The sequence below is a fragment of the Corythoichthys intestinalis genome, chromosome 4 (genome assembly GCF_030265065.1).
Source record: "Corythoichthys intestinalis isolate RoL2023-P3 chromosome 4, ASM3026506v1, whole genome shotgun sequence".
NCBI classification, from domain to species: Eukaryota; Metazoa; Chordata; class Actinopteri; order Syngnathiformes; family Syngnathidae; genus Corythoichthys; species Corythoichthys intestinalis.
The window spans coordinates 60,034,803-60,043,351 of NC_080398.1; the positions used below are offsets into that span (position 1 = coordinate 60,034,803).

The 8,549-nt window shown below is 39.2% G+C and overlaps 1 long non-coding RNA gene across 1 annotated transcript; it reads right to left on the bottom strand.

The window, feature by feature from the left end:
• Positions 1–1,585: 1,585 nt before the first annotated feature.
• On the bottom strand, positions 1,586–4,572 carry LOC130914253 (uncharacterized). The gene is made up of 5 exons (XR_009062869.1): positions 4,494–4,572; positions 4,363–4,424; positions 3,885–3,988; positions 2,505–2,689; positions 1,586–2,442 (listed from the first exon to the last, which is right to left on the bottom strand). It is a non-coding gene; the product is annotated as an uncharacterized LOC130914253 (long non-coding RNA).
• Positions 4,573–8,549: the final 3,977 nt, after the last annotated feature.

Here is an 8,549-nt window from a genome sequence, read left to right on the forward strand (position 1 = left end):
AAATAATGACAATATAGCTTCGTAGGAAGGAGAGGTTATGTATGTACCTGTTATTCAGTATTATACCACTAGGTGTTGCCAGTTGTACGTGTTCCTTATGCTGACAATAACAAATCCAAAAGAAATAATAAATGGAAGTGAATCAGCCAAGTCTCTGTGTAGCTCTGTGTCGAGTTTAAAAGTGTTTACATTTCGACATAGAAGGGCGCAACAAACCAAAAGTAAAAAATATATGGCAGAAAGATTTGAGGATAGAGTAAGGATAGATAAAAGAGAGGAGGCGGTGGGGTGGTGATGAGTCATCACCCATCTATCAGCCATGGTGGGCCAGAATACTGCAGGAGTGGCAGTATGACACATGGACATACTCAGGGATGCTGGCTGTCATGCTGCTTCACTGTATCCTACAGTGTAATAGGCAGGCAAATGGACATAATTCAGGATTACCTTTCACACACACTAGTCAAACGTTCTCACACACACTACTGAAACGTTTTCTGCGCACGCATACATGTGAAATTCTCGCTTGTTGACATGTGAGACGCTTGCGCGCACACATGAAATCCTTGCACGCTTACATGTGAGACGCTCGCGCGCACACATATGAAATCCTTGCACGCTTACATGTGAGGCGCTCGCGCGCATACATATGAAATCCTTGCATGCATACATGAGACGCTCGCGCGCATACATATGAAATCCTTGCACGCATACATATGAGACGCTCGCGCGCATACATATGAAATCCTTGCACGCTTACATATGAGACGCTCGCGCGCATACATATGGGATCCTTGCACGGTGACGTGAGACGCTCGCGCGCATACATATGAAATCCTTGCATGCTGACATGTGAGACGCTCGCGCGCATACATATGAAGTCCTTGCACGCATACATGTGGTACACTCACACGCATACATGTGAAACATATTTTGCCCACGCACACATGTGAAAATTTATTTTGGGTGCCAAGACTGTGCTACATGTCCAATCCATTTTGACTGGGAGAGGATGGCAACGAAGATCGGATGTCTAACGCTGTCATGCGTTACCAGCCATGGAGTTAAAGCTGGCAATATTTTCATGTTCCTAATGTTTCCCATCCAGAAACAGCTCAGCCAACACGGTGCAGAAATGAAACCTGAATGGCTCAGGGTGCATCATTGAGATTCAGCGTCTGTTGTTGTACGGCTGGCACTGCGTTAACTTACCACCACTTCCAGCGAATGTCGACGGAACGTAGGTCCGGAGCATAGCTGCAATCAGCACGAAGTACCGCAACATATTTCATAAATATATAGAAATAATGTATGTATATACACATACAGTGGGGAGAACAAGTATTTTAGACACTGCCAATGGGTTTTCCCATTGGCAGTGTATCAAATACTTGTTCTCCCCACTGTACAAAAGAATGGGCCAAAACCATTGCGGTATATTTTTGGGAGGGACAATAACTAGCTTGACACAAATATTGTATATTACTCAAAGTTTTTATTTAATACAATTGCTCAATGTGAACACCAGCAGCGCCACGGACAATCAAGCTGATATGACTTAATTTGTTAACTTACTTGGTAAAGAGACTTTCTTATCAAATTAACAATTTAATTAATCATTTCAGTCTATTTCAATGATTTTGAAAGGAATAAATGTGTGATTTTGGCACATTGTTTTTGAATCACCCTGCACATACACACATACATCATATGTACAAACAGACATTATATATACAAACATTCCTTATAGATAATTATATTATGTACATATGTGGTCAATAAACCTTACTGCGACATTTTATTCTTATACTTTAACACTGTCTTGCATCTGTGAATAAACACAATTTGCACTTCAGTCTACAAGGCATATATATTTGGCAATTGGAAACAAGGTGGGATAGAGGGTGTGCAACACTGTCATTTTATTTTTTTTATTATTTCAAAACACAGTTCCAATGGACTTCTTCAAATCTGAAATTTTACCTTTTTCATCAGTCATATGCAAACTGATATTGACTATCAAACCACACTCGGTATAGTAGCTTAAGATCCATTTTTATATACATATTCAGTAACTTAAGTATTGTGAAGGGGGGGGACAAGTTAGTCCCTCACATGCCGTTTTACTGAATTCTCATCCCACATGCAAAACAAACATTATTTCTTTTACACATTTTAAACAAGGAACCAACCACAACTATATTGCACTCAAACCAGTGTGGATAAAATAATGATTTGTTGTAGTGTGGGACATTTCCAACACCGTATATCCTGGTCTGCTCGCGTTGTCGTAGCGGAACTGCTGCCCCGATGCTAGGCTAGCTGCAAAGGCTACCCCAAGATGCATCGGCGTGCCCGGGCATCAGTCTCGGGGTTCCCGCGCAGCGTGCGAAAACTCTACCACCGAGCCACCAATACTTGCAATGGAAGACGGGCAGCACGCTGAAATGATTAATCACAGGGTACACAAAGAGACAGACGACCATTGACACCTACATTCATACCGTCACTGAGTGGCAATTTATCCTGCGCTTCTCTTTGTCGATATCAGCAGGTATCCTGGACTCGTCCGGATACTGGCCTCCATTTAAATGGGCCAAAAGCCGGAGGAACAGTTGACGCCCACTTCAATTGTGTCATAAGCTACAATGTAGCTTATTGGTCAAACTAACGTCTTTTCCTCCACGACCTTAGAAAATAAAAGCAGGCAAATTAGGTTAAAGAGGGAAAAAGGTGATTATACACAAAATAAACAGGTCCATGACCCATATTTATATTATATATGTATTTATACTTTTAAGAATATTGCCAAACTTGACTGATCCTTCATACAAGTAAATACAGTGGGGAGAACAAGCATTTGATACACTGCAATGGGTTTTCCCATTGGCAGTGTATCAAATACTTGTTCTCCCCACTGTATATATCCCTTCTGTCGCACTTACATATTATTTGGAAAAGGCCCAATAATGAATCGTAATATGCAGCCCTTTTACACTGTCTACTGAAATACCGTGCACACTCATAACTGAGAACCTCACACAACTACACAAGTCTTTTTTTTCCCGAAAGTAATGCTAAAAATAATAGAATTTTCCAAAAATTACATTTCGATATAGAAAATGATAGAGAAATACACACTATTATTTCTAGATTCATTTAACAGTTTTATCCAGGACAAAAATGATTGGAAAGATTTGGTGTTATATATTGCTGCACACTTTTTAAAAGATAATACATTTCCTATGAATATTCAGAAACATTTTCAAAAAGGTAAGGCCACTTAGAACCCCAGAGGTATTGATATGTTGGTGAAAAAAACAAAAACTTGTAAAGACATAACATGATTTTTTTTTTTTTTTTTTTAGGGTTGGAAAGGATATTTTTAACGTTTAATTTTTAAAAACCAAAGACAGAGACTTGTCACAGATAGATTTGTTACAATGTAATAAAAAAAAAAAAAAAAAGCAAGTCTGGTAGTTTTCAGATAAATTGCTATTGTTATTAATGCATGTGATAGAATATTTTATCCAAGCAATAATTTGCTCATCCCACTAGTAATTTCTTTTGCTTATGTGAACAAGAATTTTGTTTCGATGTTACTAAGTATGGAGTAGTTATATACACAGGTTCAACTCAAGGAGCAAGGGCAGCTAGTAAGAAAATACAACAACAACATTTATTCACAGTACTACAGAACTCACAAAATCATATAATCCCAAAAATATACACGAACTATCTAAATAAAAAATATTGAATTTGAACAGTCCCTTCAAAGTCTTTTGCTGCTGTGCCTCAATGTCTGTTGTACTATTCAGTGTATGTGTGTACTATCGGGATAGTGTGACTGTATATTGTGTGAAGAATTTTGTAGTGAAGGTGACCTTATCTGCTTTGGGTGATGCTCCAACAGTTGGCTGAAGTTGAAAAAAATTGGTCCTCAATCCCTCATTGAATCAGGCCGAATCCTCCTTGACATCAATTCTGTCTGTCAGATGTAGATCCAGCAATTAAAAAACAAACAATCTGCATATCAAGAACTTAATTTTCAACCAACCATAGAATGTACAGCATGGCAAGTATAACCTACAATACTGGTCAAAATTGGTCGTTTCCCACATTTAACTATTTGTTCATGAATTGTACAGTGACTGATACAAGCCCACATATCGATAATACTTTCCAAAAATGCATCAACATACAACATTAACTTATTTGTATTTGAAAAAATAACATCTTACTATATTTCCAATTTCCTCCGATTGTTTTTGAGACAAAGAAAAGACACAATATCTTGTAACTCAACTCCACAGGAAAACGTGTCTATGACATATCCTCTTGCATAGTAGCATAGCAACTCACCAGACACTTGTATCACACAGAACTCAGATGTAATTCGCTGATTAGAGCAGTCTGGAACTCTTCTGCAACAAAATCAACCTTTTATGGTTTCGCGTACATGAAATTGAAATACGTTTTTTCTAAACCATTACCAGTTTTTCTTTGGTTTGAAAGAGGTCGCGCTAGCATTAGCGTTTTCTCCATTAGCGTTCATAGCATCTTCATTTCCCAAAATGCAACGCTCATATACCTGGTTTTAGTGCAATGCAAGATCATATAATGCCATCTAGTGGACGTTTTAACTAACAGCAGTCATCAAAAATACAGTTTTAAATAAAAACCATAAACTATTAGGCTGTATTGGCTGAGCCAAAATTGTGTTGGTTCGTTCCACTGAAATGGATCTACGTGACCTCTGCATTGTAATTTACATACGTTGCTAATTACGACCAAAAAAAAAGTTCTACTCACGGTTTCCAGTCATTTTTTAGTAATAGGGAATGGGACGTACTACGTCACTGTTTGGACGCGCCTCCATGCTGGCAATATGATTTACTTCCGGTTCGGCAGAGTCAATGCGGATTGTAACGTGTGGTAGTGCTAAGCTAACTCTTTCGGTGTTTTAGAAAGAAAATATGGGTGCTTATTGTTGCGTTACCGGGTGCAACAGCATCTCCTACGACAAAAAAAAGGGGTTAGGAAAAATGGACTCACTTTTCACCGTTTTCCTGCATGGAGGACCAAATATCAGATCACAAAGGTACGACGGATGGCTGGATTGCAGCGGTTCGTCGGAAAAGCATTTCTTATGATCATATTTCTGCTGGAATGAGAGTGTGTTCCTGTCATCTCTACTCTTGTAAGTTGAACGATTTATCCACTTTTGGTTTCAATACGTTTTTCTTTTTTTACACCGTTGTGTAAATCTGCCTCGGTAGCAATGCTCGCCTACTACGACTCACCTACCTGTTGTGTTCCTAGGTAAACCTGCTGACAACACATCCCGATTTGTCACCATCTCTCTTCTTGGATCATTTGACAAAGAAAATTTGTTCAATGGAGTGGTTCCATTTGTCCTGTGTCGGACTCAAACAAGCCCCTGCTGCAGACGCCATCTGGGTCTGCCCTTCTCGTCGATGAACTGCGGGCTTTTAACTTGTGAAAATGCAAGAACTGTAATGCACATATTTATTCTGCCTGGCTATTTAACTATGGCCAGTGACGTATTATTATTATTATTATTATTTTTAAACCACTTTGACAAAGACACGTTTCATTGTAATGTTGAATTTATATATTCTATTATTATTTTTAAATTATAATATTCTTATTTGCACTTATGGAGACTTTAGACTGTCAATTCAAATAGTGTTGGAAAAGTTGCAATACCTAAAATAGAAATGCAAGAACTGTAAAGTACATATTTTTACACCTTTATTTACCTAAGGCCACTGGATGTTTTTTAACTGCTTTGAAAAAATACAGGTTTTGTTGTGATCTTGTATTTATATAGTATATAGCTTTTTATAATGTATTATGTATTATAATATTTGCTGTCCCCTGCCAGAGTGTGGGCCATTTTGTACTAAAAGGATTCTAAACTGTCAGTTCAAATACTGTGTTGGAGACTAGTACTTGCAATACTTAAAATGGAAATGCAAGAACTTTAAAGCACATATTTATCCTGTCTGGCAATTTACCCAAGGCCAGTAAATAGTGTTTTAAACTGCTTTGACAAAGACACGTTTATTGTGATCTTGTATTTGTGTATTACTTATAATTATATATTTGCTGCCACCGTCAGAGGGTGGGCCTTGTTTGCACTAATTTAAAGATTTTAAACTGTCAATTAAAATATCGTATTGGAGAAATTGCATTACTTGAAATAAATCTATTGCAACTTATCAGTCCCAGTTCTTGTCTACAACACTGTCCAAAAATTGTCAATGCATATTCCAAATAGAATAACAAAATTAAGTCACCTGACTTTGTAATTATTACACCTGTTTATTATGAAGACCTGAAGTAAACAACAAGCAGTTACAGTTTGTCAAGAAGTTGTTCAAGTCATGTTTTGGTATTCATATTTTATTGACTTTTCACAACAACACTTGGGATCGTGTTTGTAAGAGCAGAGCAAACTGAAGTTTCAGCGTGCACTCTTCGCCTTTCCAACCTCTCATAACGCTCCGATGTGGTGCGCTTGACCTCAGAATAACCCAAGAAGAGATATGGTGACCAATCGGGATGTGTTGTCAGCATTTCATATGCAGGTTTTCCTAGTAACACAACAGGTAGGTGAGGAGGAGGAGTAGGTTAGCATTGCTACCGAGGCAGATTTACACAACAGTAAAAAAAAAAAAAAAAAAAAAAAACGTATTGAAACCAAAACGGATAAATCGTTCAACTTACAAGAGTAGAGATGAGGGGAATACTCTCATTCCAGCAGAAATATGATCATAAGAAATGCTTTTCCGACGAACCGCTGCAATCCAGCCATCAGTCGTGCCTTCGTGATCTGATATTTGGTCCTCCATGCAGGAAAACGGTGAAAAGTGAGTCCAGTTTTCCTCGCCCTTTTTTTAGTCGTAGGAGAAGCTGTTGCACCCGGTAACACAACAATACACACCCATAATTTCTTTCTAAAACACCGAAAGAGTTAGCTTAGCACGACCACACGTTACAATCCGCATTGAGTCTGCCGACCCGGAAGTGAATCATATTGCCAGCATGGAGGCGCGTCCAAACAATGACGTAGTACGTCCCATTCCCTATTAGCGTTTTCGTGTCGGTCTTTTTTTCCCCCGTGGCGCAGTGATATTGATACGGCGGAGTCGTATCGTCAGTGTGTGAAGCCATTTTAGGTCACGTGCACCAATAGGAGACGAGGACTGTTGCTATGCGCTTCGATAAACAAACAATATGGCGGCGACCGTGCCAAGCTACGACACGAGCGAAGATGAACCAAAGATAAGAAAACCGCATTCGGAATTTAGTCAAAAGGCATCGAAACGACGCTATATGCATCTCTCAACTGTCCAAGGGCGAAAAAGGGCAGGAATTTGGAAAAAACGTGCAGAGCCCGCGTGGTTGCGTCAGACAATGGCTTTCTTCCCAGGCTCCGTCGAAGGATCTTGCTGAAAATGCGTCGACTGGGATTTTTAACGACATTCACTACAGGTAAGCCACACGCACGCCTTTACTACAAGGTTAATTGTTATTAACTTATGCTAAAAAAAAATCTTATTTAAACTAGTGTCGTAACGATACCATTTTTTAGCCCAGATATCAATACCACTTTGTTATAAAATGTATATAGGGTACAGTGTGTCGAAAGTGAATCCAGTAGAACTTTTTATTGCATACCAGTTATGGGTGACAATGGCTAAATAAACCTTTTGGCTCAAGAACATCAAGCTGTAGTCAATAAAAGCCCTGATACTGACGTGGCAGTGAATGCTGTTAGTCTGCAGATAGATTTATAGTGTAAATTGCATTTTTTCACAGGAGGAGGCAACAGAACGAGGACTGACGTCTCTAAGGTCTCTGCAGCTCCTGGCACTAGTGTGTGTTCAGCACTCATTGGCATCCATACATTCACAGGTTGTGACTCTGCTTGTGCCTTTCATGGCAAAGGCAAAAAAAAACCTTTTCTTTTGCACGTCATAAAAAAGAATACCTGACTGGGTTTGCAAAGCTGGGCAGCAGTTTTAAACTTGACCTACAAACATTTAACACGTTGTGTAAATACGTGTGCCACCTGTTTTGCCAGTCATGTGCCAAAAATGATGCCAAATGCAGATCTTTCTGTATGGCCTCGTCAGTCTTGCCAGAACATTCTATTCCCCCCAAAACTGATGCTCTGTACCAACATTGCAGGACAGCAGACTATCAAGCAGCAATTATGAAACGTTGTCTGACAGTTAAAATGTGTGCCCCTTCACCCATTGGGAATGGGTGGGACATTGAGGATGGGCAGTTGGCAGTGACATGGATGACTAAAAATCCTGCCCGATACTGTTTTGCAAGTAGTCAACTGTAGTTGAAAGGCAACCAATTGTGACATGGGAAGATGTTCCTGTATGTCTGCAAAACTTTCTTGTACTGATTTATATCGGTGCCAAGCATGTGAGAATGTTTCCAAAGAAACAGAAGACACTTGGATGGGATGATGACTTTGAGTAAAGCGATTTTGAGGAGTAATGTTG